Raw genomic sequence first — 15,679 nt, forward strand, 5'->3', positions numbered from 1 at the left:
TGCAAGTGCCTCTATCCACTGAGCTATCTTGCTGGCCTAGAGATGGTGTTTTGTCACTGAAAAAACATATAGCATATTTGTGATAATACTGGAAAAAGACCTTGATGATGAATGTGTATTGATTTCTGCTAAACACAAGGCATCGATAGGCAAAAAATAAAGAGTGATGATTTAAATCTATATAAATCTATATATAGTTATATACAGAGAGAGTTAGAAAATAGGTTAATAATATAATCCTCAGTTGAGGGCTGAGGTGGAGGGAAGCAAACTGTGTCTGCAGAGGAAATCATGCTGTCACGCTCTTCACATCTCTCAGAATCTCCTGAGTGTTTTTAAATCTCTGTATGTATATATGGGTATACATGTGTATATGGTTGTGCACGTATGTAAATGTAGGTGTATACATACCACAGAGCACATGTAGTGGTCAGAGGATTAATTCAAATATCAATCCTTGATTTCCACTTTGTTTTGAGACAAAGTCTCTTACTGTTTGCTGTTGATTACATAAGGCTTGCTAGTCTGGGAGCATTCAGCGATTATCTGCCTCCCGCTGTACCACAGAAGCATTGGGATTACAGATGCCCACTACTGAATCTGCCCTTACATGAGTGAGGATCGGAAATCAGGTCTTCAAGCTTCTGAGGCAAGAGCATTACCCAAGTGAGCATTTTCTCAACAGTTATCTGAGATTTTCTATCATTGTAATTGAAGGGATGAAAGGAACTACTCCTCCATAATTATTTCTGAATCTCCAAATACATAATCATTTTTCACCATGATTTTAAAAGAGAGTCATTTCATCCAGACTCATGTCTTAGGATGCTAGAGACACAAATGTGCTTGTTTTCCTTTCAGCCATATGCACCTACACCCCCTGGCATGGCTTAATCTACAATGCTGGAGAACTTTGCTTTGAAAATCTTGTACCCTAACTGTAGCAAACAGCACACAGTTATCACCCATGGACAGTTATGTAACTTTGATGCAGTCTTTTAAACAATCCATTTAAAAAATCTAGTTATTTTTAGTTTTTTTAAAGAGTTCTCCTCACTGCTTTCCATAGGGGTTGCACGAGTTTGCAGTCACACCAGCAGTGGATGAGTGTTCCCCTTTCCCCACATCCTTTCCAACATTTGGTATCATTTGTTCTCTTGATCTTAGCCAGTTTGACTGGGGTAAGATGAAATCTTAAAGTGATTTTAATTTGTATTTCCCTAACTACTAACAATGTTGAACACCTTTTAAGATGTTTCTTAGCCATTTTTGTTTTTTTGAGAACTTGCTGTTCAGTTCCTTAGCCCATCTTTTAATTGGGTTACTTCCTTTCTTGATTCTTTGTTTTTTGAGTTCATTATATATTCTGGATGTTAATCCTCTGTCAGATGTGTCACTGATGAAGATTTTCTCCCACTCTGTGGGTTTCCTCTTCATTTCCTTGGTTGTTTCTTTTGGTGTACAGAATTTTTTTAGTTTAATGAGGTCCCATTTGTTTAATTTTGACCTTATTTCCAGAGCAATTGATATTCATCTTAGAAAATCCTTTCCTACATCTATATTTTGTAGGATGTTGCCAATAATTTCTTCTGACAGTTTTAGAGTTTCAGGACTCATATTGAAGTCTCTGATCCATCTGGAGCTGATTTTTGTGAGAGGTGAGAGATAAGGGTCTAGTTTCATTCTTCTACAGGTGGAGATCCAGTTTTGCCAGCACCATTTGCTGAATATGCTGTCTTTCCTCCAGTGAATGTTCTTGGCTCCTTTGTCAAATATCAGGTGGCTGAAATTGCATCTACTCATATTTGGTTCTTCAATTTTGTTCCATTGATCTACAGGACTGTTGTGCCAGTAGCATGTTCCTTTTATGACTATGGCTCTGTAATACAGTAGTTTAAAATCTGGTATAGTGATCCCCCCAGCATTGCTCTTAGTGCTCAGGGTTGCTTTGGCTATCCGAGGTCTTTTGTGCTTCCATATGAATCTTAGGATTTTTTTTCCAATTCTGTGAAGAATATCATAGGGATTTTGATTGGTAATACATTAAATCTATAAATGGCTTTTGGTAGAATGGTCATATTCACAATATTAAATTTTCTAATCCATGAGCACAGGAGGTCCTTCCATTTCTGGTGTCTTCCTCAAACTCTTTCTTTAAAGATTTAGAATTTTCATTGTAGAGTTAATTAATGTTTGGTCAGGTTTATTCTGAGATATTTTCTTTATTTTTTTGAGGCTATTGTGAAAGGGGAGATTCAATGTACTCTTTCTCTGATTGCCTATTATTGGTATATAGAAAGGCTATTGAGTTTTGTAGATTAAATTTATAACCTGCCACTTTACTGAAAGTGTTAATCATTTCTAGGAGTTTTCTGGTGGAATTTTTGGCCTCTCAATATATTCTCTGCAAAGAGGGCTAATTTAACCTCTTGTTTTCCAATTATTACTCCTTTAATTTCCTTCTCTTGTCTTACTGCTCTAACAAGAGTTTCAAGCACCATATTGAAAAGGAGTGGAGATAGTGGACATCCTTGTCTTGTTCCTGATTTTAATGGGAATGCTTCCAGTTTTTCTACATTTAGAATGATGTTGGCTGTGGGTTTGTATACAGCTTTAATTATGTTGAAGTATGTTTCCTCCAGTCCAGTACCCTCTAGAATTTTGAACATAAATGCATATTGAATTTTGTCAAAGGCCTTCTCTGCACCTATTGAGATAACCATGTGGTTCTTGTCTTTGAGTCCATTTATATGATTTATGACATTTATTGACTTACGTATATTAGACCACCTTTGCATCTCTAGAATAAAGCTGAATTAATCATGGTGGAAAATCTTTTTGATTGTGGTTTGCAAGTATTTAATTGAGATCTTTTGCATCTATGTTCACTAAGGATATGGGTCTATAGTTTTCTTTTTTGGTTGTGTCTTTACCTGGTTTTTATATTAGAGTGATGCTGGCTTCATAGAAAGAATTTGGAAGTTCTCCCTCCATTTCTATCTTTTTGAATAAATTAAGTAGTATTGGATGTAGATCTTCTTTAAATGTCTCATAGAATTCTGTTATAAATCCATCTGGCTGTGGGATTTTTTTTTAATTGGGAGGTTTTGTATTAATGTTTCAATTTACTTATGTGTTATGGGTCTGTTCTTAGATTAATTTTAGTGATTCCCATGATTTTAGATACCCATCCATTTCTTTCAGATTTTCAAATTTAGTAGCATATAGGTTTTTAAATTATTCCCTTATAATGTTCTGGATCTTTTGGTGTCTGTTGTGATGTTTCCTCTTTCATCTCTGATTTTGTTGATTTGGAGGTGCTCTTTTTTCTTTTGGTTAACTGGGCTAGTGGTCTGTCAATCTTGTTTATCTTTTCAAAGAACCAGCTCTTGGATTCATTTATTATTTGTATTGTTCTCTTTGTTTCATTTTCATTAGTTTCTGCTCTGATTTTTTACTATTTTTTCTTGCCTGCTGGGTTGGTTTGGGTTTCATTTGTTGTTGCTTTTCAAGTGTCTTGAGTTGCAATGTTAAGTCATTTATCTGTGTTCTTTCTGATTTTTTGATGCAGGTACTTAGAGCTATCAAAACTTCCCTCTAAGGACTGCTTTCAACATGTCCCAGAGGTTTTGTTGTGTTGCATTGTCCTTTTCATTTAGTTCCAGGAGTACTTTTATTTCTTTCTTAATTTCTCTTCTGACCCATTTATCATTCAGGAGTGTGTTGTTAAATCCCCATGTGTTCATATAGTTACTAAGGTTTCTTCTGGTGTCATTTTAAGCTTTATTGTGTTGTGGTCTGCTAGAATGCATGGGCTCATGGAACACAGAACAGGGATAAAGAAGAGGACATTAATGAATCTCTCAGTTCTCAACAATGAAACTCCCTCATGCAGCAGAGGGCCAGGAGCACAAAAGGTTAGAAATGGCCAAAGTGTAGAGATCAAGCATCTCCTGAATGATGGTCCTTGGACAGGACTCCTTTACTGAACTTCACCTACCCAAGGCTCAGGGACCATCTTGGAAGAGAGGGTAGAAAGATTGTAAGAGCCAGGAAGGAGGTGCACGACCATGTGGAAACAGTCCTACAAGCTCTTGGGAACCTAAGCATATGATTCTATGGCAATGGTGTCAGCATACACAAGTCCCATGCAAACTCAGGCAGACAATAACCCAGCATAGAACTGGGATAATGAACAGCAGACTTCAATCTTATCTGAAGGAATGTTGGCAACCGATTGTGGCTAGATAAAGAAGAGGTGACCTTCCTAAAACAAGGGAGTCTAGATAGGCTGACTAGATTTAGTGGATGGACTTGCACTGGGGAACAGCTGGGGACACTCACAACTCAGTGGGCCTTAACAGGGATGACAAAGTATATGGGCTCCAGTGGGAGGTTATGGGAGGATGCCAGTGGGGATGGGAGTATAAAGATGATTAAGATTGTTTGAGATATTCTGTATGAAATACACAAAAAATTCAATAAAATTTTTTTAAAAATAAAAAAATCTAGTTAGTTTGTGAATCTTTTTTTCCAAAAATACTGTAGTAGGAGATGGCTGTAAACATCATGCCTCATTTGCTGCCTGTTGCAACCTTGAACTTGATAGAAATCAGGAAACATCCACCACATTTCTCTTAACATTGGTTTCTTCTTTCTAGTCTGTCACATAATTCTTCCTGCATCTTTCTTTAGTGGCCACACACCATTGCGGGGCCGACTTCCAAAGTGAGTCCTAGTCTACCACATCATTTGCAAAAAGAAATCACAAATACATTGTAGTTCTGCAGGTAGGAGTGTATCCTTCTGAAGGCTGTGAAGTAGTGGGATGTCATTGGTAATTGCAGTATGGACCTAGGCTCTGGAACTGACAACTTATATGCCTGACATACTCTCTGTTCTAGAAGTCCTAAATGGGGATAATTGGTATCAGAAAGAATGGTTGGAAAGATTAAATTAAATACTATAAATTAAGGGCTTAGCACCGTGCCTGGTGGCATAGAGCCCTCTCAATGAGTGCCCAGTGAGTGACTTAATTTTACTGTTCTATTACTACTACTGGTGTAAGTTACTAAATATCATTCTTAAGATTGAGTCTCAGCTGGAAATCCCTGCCTCAGCTACCAGAAGTGTGTCAGAAGGCGGTCTTGCCAGAAACCAGAACTATATGCTTTTTTTTAAAGTTATTTTTTTTGTGTAGGATGCGTGTGAGTGCCTCTGTGTGTGTGTGTGTGTGTGTGTGTGTGTGTGTGTGTGTATGTATGCATAAGTGCATGCAGGCACACATGCAGGTGTGTGCATGTGGAGGCTAGAGGTTGACATTGGATGTCTTTATTTTTCCAGAGAGTTTATCACTGAACTGGCTTTTGGCAAGATTAGCAGACCAGTGAGCTCTGGGGAGCCTCTTGTCTCCACCCCACACCCATCTTAGCAGAGTTACAGAAGTATGTCAGATGCCTAGCATTTTACATGGGGACTTAGGTCTGCATGCTTGTGCAGCTGGTACTCCATATCTGAGCCATCTCCCCAGCCCCACAATATGCTTTCAGAAGCAGTCATGACAAAGCATATTCATATTAATTCTGACTGAGAGACAAGGGAAAACTTGTATTTAAAGCATATTCTACATACTTAAGACTTAAAGGTAGTTCACCCACATTCCCAAAGAATCCTATGGTTTTCTTGTTTGGTTGTTGAAATAGAAATACGTTGTCAAGGAAGTTTTCAGTATCAAGTATGTGGACAAGGAACGTGGGGAGGGAAGAGGAAGGTGCTGGATTGTAAGGGCAATGGATAAATGGAGAAGTAAAGAGCAGAGGTCCAAACAGCAAGGGCTACATTACCGAGCATCTTTTTCTGTAGCAAGAGCGTTGCTGGTACCTGCAAGTACATCTTATTTGACACAGAAGGGAAAAATAGAATTCTCCAGGGCTTTAAAGATATGGATAGCTTCATCCAAGAACTCGGGGCTAAAACAAAAATTTCAATTTTTGGTGAGTGACTTGTTTGTTCAGCCTCTCAAAGTCCATTTTCCCCCCTGACTGATCCCATTTTCAGATAGGGTCATCACATGTCCAAATGCAATTGCTTAAATTGAATATGTGTGACTCACAGACGTATTTACATCGTGTTCTTTCAACTCCAGAGACCTAGCTACTGACTTTAACATCATCCCAGGAATTCAACCCCCACCATTAAACATCCAGAACTCATTCTTTCTCATTAAGAAGTAAAATTACTGACCACCTGTGCCTCTAACACATAAGATTAGGGAAAATAAAACCTGGGGGAGTAGACAAAACAGTTCACAGACTTTCCAAATGGATGGAGTCTGAATCTTGCTAGCCTGGACTCTCTTCCCTTTGGCTTCTTCATCTTGAACTTGTTCTGCAAACCTGTGTCAGAACCATTTTTCCAAAGTGTAGTTCAGATCCCAAATGACACATTTCAAAAGCTATCTCTAGCATTTTGTCTCACTGGGAGTGATTTGCAAAGATAGTATTTGAATGGGCTCCTACAGGACTGGTTGGGTTTCAGTGTCATGTGGCTATGCAGGTGATAATCCAAGGAAAAGAACACAGCACAGTCAGAGATGGCAGAATGAATTTGGGCATTAGGAAATAATTTTATATTGTTGGGGCATAGAGTCTTGTCAGTTGAGCTAATGTTGCAAAGGATATAGTCTTACAGATTTTCTTTTGGAGGTGATTTAAGTAGATCAGTGCAGAGAGAGGGGAGAGAGAGAGAGAGAGAGAGAGAGAGAGAGAGAGAGAGAGAGAGAGAGAAACTACATGGATTAGATTAATAGATTAATGGGTTTTATATATAATAGATAAATAGGGATGATAGTTATAGATAGATGACAGGCAGATGATAGAAAGCAGATAATAGATGACAGATAAGAAGCTAGATAGGTGAGATAGACAAGTACAAAAGATAGATGATGAGAAGATGACAGATGAGATAGAAATCAATGATAGTTATGGGTGGTAGATGAAAAGTAGGTAGAAGACAGATAGATGAGATAGATAGATAGATGATAGATAGATGATAGATGATAGATAGATAGATGATAGATGATAGATAGATAGATGATAGATGATAGATGGATGATAGATAGATGATGGATGGATGATAGATAGATGATAGATTATAGATAGATAGATAGATAGATAGATAGAGATAGATAATAGATAGATAGAACGTTATTTAAAGCAGGGGATGAGGGAAGGGCAAAGGAAGAAAATGGGAACAAATATCATGAGGAAGGCTAGGATTATGTGCAGTATAAATAGCAGTTATAATGGTGTCATGAAGATGAAATACTTAGATATTCACCTAAAAATATATATGCAGGATATATAAATGCACCCAAATTGCAAAGCACTGTCAAAAATAATCAAGGAAGAGCTAAACAGAGAACTAATTCTGTGTTAATGGGTTGGGGAAAATTGCATGATTTTTTTCCTAAAGTTAATCTATAGATTTAATATTTCAATTAAAATTCCATAAAGCTATTCTGAATGTAAATGAAAAAAATCATAAGGTGAGGAGTTGGGGAGATGGCTCAGTGGTTAAGAGCACTGGCTGCTCTTGCAGAGGACCTGGGTTCAGTTCCCAGCACCCACATGGCATCTAACCACTGTCTGTTACTCCAGTTCCAGGGGATCTGATGCCCTCTTCTGACCTCCATGGGCATTGCATGACATGGGTACACTAACGTAAATGCAGGCAATACACTCAAATGCAAAAAATAAAAATAATAAATAAAATATTCTTTTTAAAAAGCATAAATTGAAAAAGATCTAGATTAGTACTTGCTTAGCAAGCATGAGGACATGAGTACAGATCCCTAGTCCACATATAAAATTCAGGTGTGTTGGTGTACGCCTCTAACCTTAGTTCTGGGGTAGGGAGGACACAAGTAGATTCTAGGGGTTGGCTGAATGGTGTCAGCCAGTTTAGCTGAATTTGCTAAAGTTCAGAGAGAGACCCTGTCTCAACAAATAAGATGGAGAGTGGGTGAGGAAGACCTTTGGCCTTCACACAGGACCACATGGATAAGCACACCACACACATGTACACATGCACAGAACCTACACATGCATACACAAAATACCACACACATGAATACATACATATGCATAGTAGTACACTATGTAAGAACTTGTTTTTGAGAAACTTTATGAACATAAAAATACCAAAGTCTTTTAGAAGTCCTTCATAAAATAAATGAAGCAGGGGCTGGAGAGATGTTTGGCAGCTAAGTGCACTAGCTGCTCTTGCAGAGGACCTGGTCTGATTCCCAGCATCCACATAGCAGGTAACAGCCATCCATAACTCCAGTTCCAGGGGACTCCGACACCTCCTTCTGGCCTCCACATGCATTGCTTGACATGGGTACACTTACACACATGCAGGCAATACACTCATACACATAAAAATAATAAATAAAAACTTAAAAATAACTGAAGCATTAGACAGAAAAATGATGCGTGATCAAGCAATGGAACAGGATCTGTATTTTCACCCTCTGTGGCACCTTTCCCAGTCTGCTAAATCCCTCTAGTAGCTTTCATACCTGCTCACTCTGCCCTGCCTCCACACCTTCACCCACATTGCCTTTATACCTACAATAACCTTCCTCAGTAGCAACGTAAAGAATCAAACTTTACCGGTCTCTTACTACCAAACAAGAAGACTGTACTGTCTATCAGCTTCTTCCTCATCTGCCATCCAGATCACCAAGACAAGACACTCCCGGATTTACAGTGACTGTTGGCGTTTCCCGTTGCATCGTTCACATTTAGCTCTTTTTTTTTTCCTGTCTTATGTATATATGAAGATAATTTTTATAATACTAGCGATCAAACCAGATCTCACACATGCCAGTCAAGTGTTTATCACTGAGCTGCATCCTCAATTCTTTTGAAGAATAGTTTTTAATCAAATTTTTATTTGTAATGTGCAAATATATATGTATTTGTGGGTGCACTACTTTGTGAGCGTAGAGGGTCAGAAGACAATTTGGGAAGTCAGTTCTCTCTACTATGTGGGTTCTGGAGATCGAACTCAGATCACCAAGCTTGGCACAAAATTGTGTTATCCACTGAATCATTGCTGGCCCTACATTCTCATCCTTAAAAAAATGATTTTGGGGCTGGAGAGATGGCTCAGTTCTTAATAGCAATGGCTGCACTTGAAGAGGACCTGGTTTGGTTCCTAGCACACATATGACACCTAACAATCCTCTGTAACTCCAGTTCCAGGGAATCTGATGCCCTCTTCTGACCTCCATGGGCATTGTGTGACACAGGTATATTTACATACATGCAGGCAAAATGCTTATACACATAAATAAATAATTTTTAGAACGAGTGATTTCTATTGCTGTACCCAAGCCTGACTCACTTTGTTTTTTATAAATCCTTGCAAAACTCCATTGTGTTCATCTACGAACCCTTAAAAGGGGAGACAATTTGATAAGAATTCACGTTCACTTTATGAAGGAAAATTTTAAAATGCACAGTTTAATTCCATTAGATTATAGCCATAGTCTTTCTTGGGTCTTAATTTCTAACCACATGTGATAGCTAGCCCCTGTGAGATTAATTTTACATGAGCGAGGCAACCGATGTTAAAGGAGGAGAAAAAAAAATCTACACGGACTTCACTTCTGATTTTGACACATGTATTTTCTTGGGCCTGTGGGCATCAAAGCCTCCCTGGAAAGCTTTGATGCTCCACTTCCTCCCTAATGAAGATGTTCAAACTCCACTTGTTCACACATCCAGTCTCCCTCAAAAGATGTGAACAAATGTCAGTTGCTTTCTATCCCAGTTCCTCACACAAGATGCCTGACAGTTTTAATGAATGCCACATGAGCTCCTGGGCCCAGGGTGGCAGCTCTCTCCCTGTCTTGGCTCATGTCCCACACCAACACTGCTTGAATGATATGGATACAACAGAGTCTGTTGAGCAGATGTAATCATAGGTTACTCTCCATTTAGCAGCCAATCAATTTAGCTGACACCGAGTCCTTTGAGCTAGGTGTTCATGGATGTGTGAGCATTTTTGACTGTCTGTAAAATTCTTAACCACATTGATCTGTTTTTCTAAACATATGCAGGAGTTATGTTCCTCATTCCACCAGACAAATTTTTGTAAAATCTCCATTATGTATGTGAATCAAAGTCAATTTCATACTGAGCTTGCATTTTTCTGGGTGACAGGAAATTTGAACTCAATCCTGCTTAGGTTTGCCCTTTTCTGGAACTGTAGAGACCTGTTGAGCGTTATGTGGCATTTGACTGGCTGGTGGTATGGAGGGATGGGGCTGGGAGAGTTTGGTCGGATAACTCAGGAGTCACCTGTCAAATACCAATGGCTTCCTCTTGCTTCCTGTCAAATGCACATCTCATGAGGTGACTTTTGCTGCTGTAACTAAAGAACAGCTACATACTACAATACATGGAATCTGATGTAAAATAAAGAAAAAAATAGAACCCCTTGGTTAAGAATTTTATGATGGGGTTGGGGAGGGGACTGGAGAGATGACTCAGTGCTTTAGCTCTGACTACGAGTACTTACATTGCAGGTTAGGGACCTGCAAATACTTATAACTCCAGCTCTGTGGGATCCAAAGTCCTTTCTGGTCCCCATAGGCACACAGGTACTTCACCCCACTTCAACATGGACATATGCTCACATAGATATCCACATAGAGACACACAAACACAAATTAATGTCTTTTTAAAAAAATATAACATGATGAGGGGCTAGTGATAAAGAACTTTCCAGCAAGCATGAAGAACAGAGTTTGGAACTGCATGCATGGTGAACGTGGTGGGCCTGTACAGTCCTAGCACAAACAGGGTCCCTTGAGCAAGCTTGTTGGCCCCGAGTTCTCTGGGTCTCTTGTTCTATCGGGTAAACCATATAACATATCTTTAAGTGTATTTATTATTGTCGTGGGGGGGGAGAAGAATGACTTACAAAGAAACAAGCACCCCATGCCTAGCTAGCTCCCTGCCACTCGGCTACTGCAGCGCATCCAGCAGTGTGGCTCAGCGCCCACCATATCAGACCGTTCCTGTGCCACGCCCATAGCCACCACTAGCAGTTCCTCGTGCCTCAGGGGCCAGTGCTCTCGCCATAGGTCCATTCTGACAGGCCATTCTGTCCTTGAACCTGCTGCTGCTGCTGCTGCTGCTGCTGCTGCTTCCCCCACAACACCTCAAAGGCTCATGGCTTCTGTTTCAAGACGGCTCCCAGCAGCCCCTCAGTACACCACCCTCCATGGCAGGCCCCGCCCCTTGGAGGAACTAACCAATTGGGAGACAGCTACCTACATTAATTGCATCAGCAAGCAATTATTTCAAGTGAAAGATCCTGTCTCAATATATAAGGTTATAAGGTGTGTGAGGGGAAGTGAGATCATAGAAGACATCCAATATCAACCTCTGGTCTCCATAAACATGCATGCATCTCCACATACACATAAGCCTTCACACATGTGACCATACACACACATGACCCCCCCCGACACACACACACACACACACACACACACACACACACATGCTTGCAAATAACTAAATAAAAACAAAAGCACATAAACTAACAAAAGAGTTTCATGATGGGGATGGCATCCCTTTAAATCCAGTGCAATCCTACCCATGGGGTCCAGGACAGGTTGTGTGTCCATGAAGCCTGCTCTGTGACCGCTATACTCCATGTCAGAACTCTGGTCATTGTTGGTTCACCATTGGTGTTCCTGTGAACACAGACAGACTGTTCTCCACAGGAACTCATTTCTGCCCATTCTAAGATTAATGAGCTTGTCAACAAGCTGCTGGCTGGGATTCTTTTTCTCTATCTAGGTAGAAATCGTGGATAGTCAAGAAGCTGTTTAGGTGCTGGTGCCTGGTAGCTTTTGCTTCCCTTAGTGTTTGGCAGCACTGAGCCATGGCAGCCATAGGCAGATGGAAGCAGTAGCAAGAGGCACCCTCTCCTGTTATAAAGCCAGGGCAGGCCTCAGGTACTGGGACCCCCAACAGTAGCAAATGTTAAAGCTCTCGGCTGGGGGTCTGAGACCCTCATCCTGAAGACTTAATAACTTTCTGGAACTTTTCTGGTGCCCAGTGCTTGCGAGCTCTGTTCTCTGGCTTCGTACTGCCTTTTGTTGTCTGCTTCTTATTGTCTCCCCCTATCTATGCTTCTCTTTCCTGCTCTGGCCCCTGGAAGTGATCAGTACTTTCTCAGTGGCCACTGATGACATAGGGTCACCAACATAAGGTGCCTGCATCTTTCTGGATTGCATCTGGGAACTAGGGTCAGAGCTCAGCCACCCACTGCTGCTTGGGAGCCAAGGCACTCGGCAGGCCATTAAGAAACTGGGCCCTGGTTTCTACCAGAATTACTTCCATACAAGGCATCTACTATTGCCCACCAGTAGGCAGGATTCTGGTGTGCAAATGGGATAAGCTGGTAATCTATGGCTGCCAACCCACATTACTGAGTAGGGTTAGGCCTGTGGACACTGCTGGTGGAAGGGCCTAAAGTCTATACCACTTTTGAACATTTAGGTGGCTGTTGCCAATGCTCTGCCCTGGGAACCCTGGGCCAGGGAATAGGAACATGGTACCTGCCTCAAGTGGGGCTGCTTGGAAGCCCAGTATCTCAGCTAAGAAGCAACATGATAATGTAGTATGGAGCCCACAGTCCATGCTGAGTGACAGTGGGCCTATAGGCAGGGTGATGTGGAGCACTTTGGGGTACAGGTGGTACCCAAGGAGTCTTCAGCTATTAAGTCTCCTCTATCACTGCAAATGCAGTTAACAATGTTATTAGTTCAGCCCACACTACTGAACATAATTGCAAAACGACTGGAGAGAAGCCTTTACTGGGCCTAATGTAGCACAGGGATGTGGCACAGGAACATCTCTTATCTGCCTGAGGAGGGGTGTTCAGGCCAATCACAGCCTTGCCTCTGGGCAACATTCATAGCAGTCCCTCCACCAGTGGAAGTTCTCTCTCTCTCTCTCTCTCTCTCTCTCTCTCTCTCTCTCTCCAAAGGTGAAGCAGTTTTCTGACTGCAAATTCTGTGGCATTAAATGGTTTCAGAGTCCTGGCTGTGGGTGGGTCTTCAGGAGGCAAGATAGTTTGCTGTATCTTTGAATGGCTGTTTTATGGAGTGTTCTAGAAGACTGGTGCCAGCCTAAGAGTAGTCCGACTGGCTACTATAACTGCTAGCCTTTTGGCTTAAGGCATCCCAGACAACAAGAGTGAGTTTAATAGCTGCTAATCAGGGAGTCAGAACACCCCATCCCCATGTATTTGCTGGTTTAGAAGAAAATGCACACCAGAAGGCATCTCACATTATACAGGCATGCTCACATTGCATAAACTAGAAGAATGCTAACAGTAATTTTAACAGATTTTAACAGTGCTTTACATCTGTCCAATGCCCAAGGACAGGTGGGTCCCTCATGTCTCAAAGCCAGCTGCTCCTTTCCAGGCCAGATGTTTGCCCTCTATTCTGGACAGCTCTTTCTTCCTAGTCTCCAACAGTATCTGTACCCCAACCACCAGCCCATACACACCCCTTCAGAACCATCCATGTCTTGAGAGAGGATATGAAGATGAAACTTCAAACCTTGATCTGAATGGACCTTAGAATTTTGCTGCTCTGGGTAAGGCCTTTCAGTAGAGGCATACCCAGAGAGCTTGTGGGATATGTAGAGCTCACATTCCAGACAGGCCTACTGAATCAGATTGATCATGTCATAAGATTGTTAGAAGATCTTCAACTCTGGGCCTCAATGTGTGGTAAGGTCTTCTTAGAATAGAGTGGAGAGGGAGAAATAGCTAGCGCTCATTGTGATGCTAAGAGGGGATGGAAATTATTTTTTCCTGCCTAATATTGGTAATTAATTAACAATAAGATGAAGCCCCAGAGTTACAAACTGAAATATTTCACAAGCCAGGAAGACGAGGGAGCCTAAGGTGGTGGGATGCTAGTGTGACCGCAGTCTTGGAGAAGCCTTTTTTTTTTTTTTTTTTTTCATTTTGGGGCAGGGGCCCCCTGTAGCCCCAGCTGTCCTGGAACTCACTTTGTAGACTGGACTGGCCTTGAACTCACAGAGATCTGCCTGCCTCTGCCTCCGAAGTGCTGGAATTAAAGGCATGGGCGACTACACCCGGCCTGGAGAAGCACACTGACCTGAGTCTGAGTCTCAAGACTGGGTTTGAACTCTGCTTAAAAGCTACAGAGACTCTGAGAACCACTCAACCAAATAAAGCAAGGGTGTAATCACTCTTGTTTGAGGCAAGAATTTGAAAGGCACTATATTTTAAAGAGTTGAAGTCTGTATTAGTTGCTGCTGTGATAAAGCACCATTCCAAGGAAATTTGTAGAAGGAAGCTTTTATTTGGTTTATGTTTCCAGAGGGTAAGAGTCCATCAAGGCAGGGGAGGCATGGCAGCAGAGGTGGCCAGAGCAAAAAGCTGAGTGTTCACATCTTCAGACAGGCACAGGAAGCACAGAGAGATAGACTGGAAATGGGCATTTCTAGAAACTCTCAAAGCCTTCCCCCAGTGACTTGCTTCCTCCAGCATGGCCACACCGCCTAAAGATTCCATAACCTTCCCTAAACAGCACCATGAACTGGGGACCAAGTGTCCAAACACTTAGAGTCTATGGGGGACACTCTCTTTCAAATGACTACAAAGTCTGTTTGTTTTGATTTTGAGACAGGCTCTCACATAATCCAGGCTGACCATGAACTTGCCTTGCAGCCAAGAATGAATTTTAATTTCTGCTTCTCCTGCCTCCAAGTAAAGAGCACATGATTGAGACGGAAAGTGTGAAATCCTTGGTTCACAGACTGCTTACACTCTTGCATTTGGAAGAATTTCAGAAGAGAAGAGAGCACCATTTGATAGCGAAGATCAGTCACCTGAAGGAGCAGCTGCAGCCCCTGGAGCAGGTCAAAGCTAGAATTGAAGTTCGGCCAGAAGTCAGAACCAGCAGGCTCCTCTGGGCTGGCTTGGCTCTGCTCCCGGTTCAGGGTGGAGCACTGGGGTGGCTAACCTGGTGGGTAGACTCCTGGGATATCATGGAACCAGTTACCTACTTCCTTACATTTACAAATTCCATGGTCTTTTTTGGATACTTCTTAATTACTCGACAGAAGTATACTTACTCATCTGTTAGATGTAGGCAATTCCTTCATTTCTTCCACAAGAAATTGGAGCAGCAGCATTTTGATGTCAAACATTACAAGTTAAAAGACCTTGATAAGGCTAAAGAATCCCTGAGAAACATGCGCCGTTCCCTAAATTTGAGAATGTAAATTGAGGAACTCAGTGAGAAGAACTGATCTCTATTTTTAAACATCACCGGCTTATGTGCCAATTTTATATCTTCCAAACTGGACATTTTTAGGTCTTGTTCATTCCTATTTGACTGCTTCATCTGGAGGAAGACTTCCAAGTGTTGGTATTATCTGTGTGCATCACCACACCTGGTTTATGTGGTACCAGGGCTCAAATCCACACTTGGTGCATGCTGGGCAAACTCTACTACCTGAGCTATATCCCTAGCCCCAAGAATTGAAGTCTTAACCTCTTCTCCTAAACTTAGATCATATAGCATAGCATCCTTTGCGTTTATGGC

At 41.3% G+C, this 15,679-nt stretch overlaps 1 pseudogene; it reads left to right on the forward strand.

Moving 5' to 3' along the window:
- The window catches only part of LOC103746107, a 48,959-nt pseudogene extending 33,576 nt beyond the window's left edge, over positions 1-15,383 (forward strand).
- Positions 15,384-15,679: the final 296 nt, after the last annotated feature.

The sequence above is a fragment of the Nannospalax galili genome, unplaced genomic scaffold (assembly GCF_000622305.1).
Source record: "Nannospalax galili isolate Female #2095 unplaced genomic scaffold, S.galili_v1.0 scaffold603, whole genome shotgun sequence".
NCBI classification, from domain to species: Eukaryota; Metazoa; Chordata; class Mammalia; order Rodentia; family Spalacidae; genus Nannospalax; species Nannospalax galili.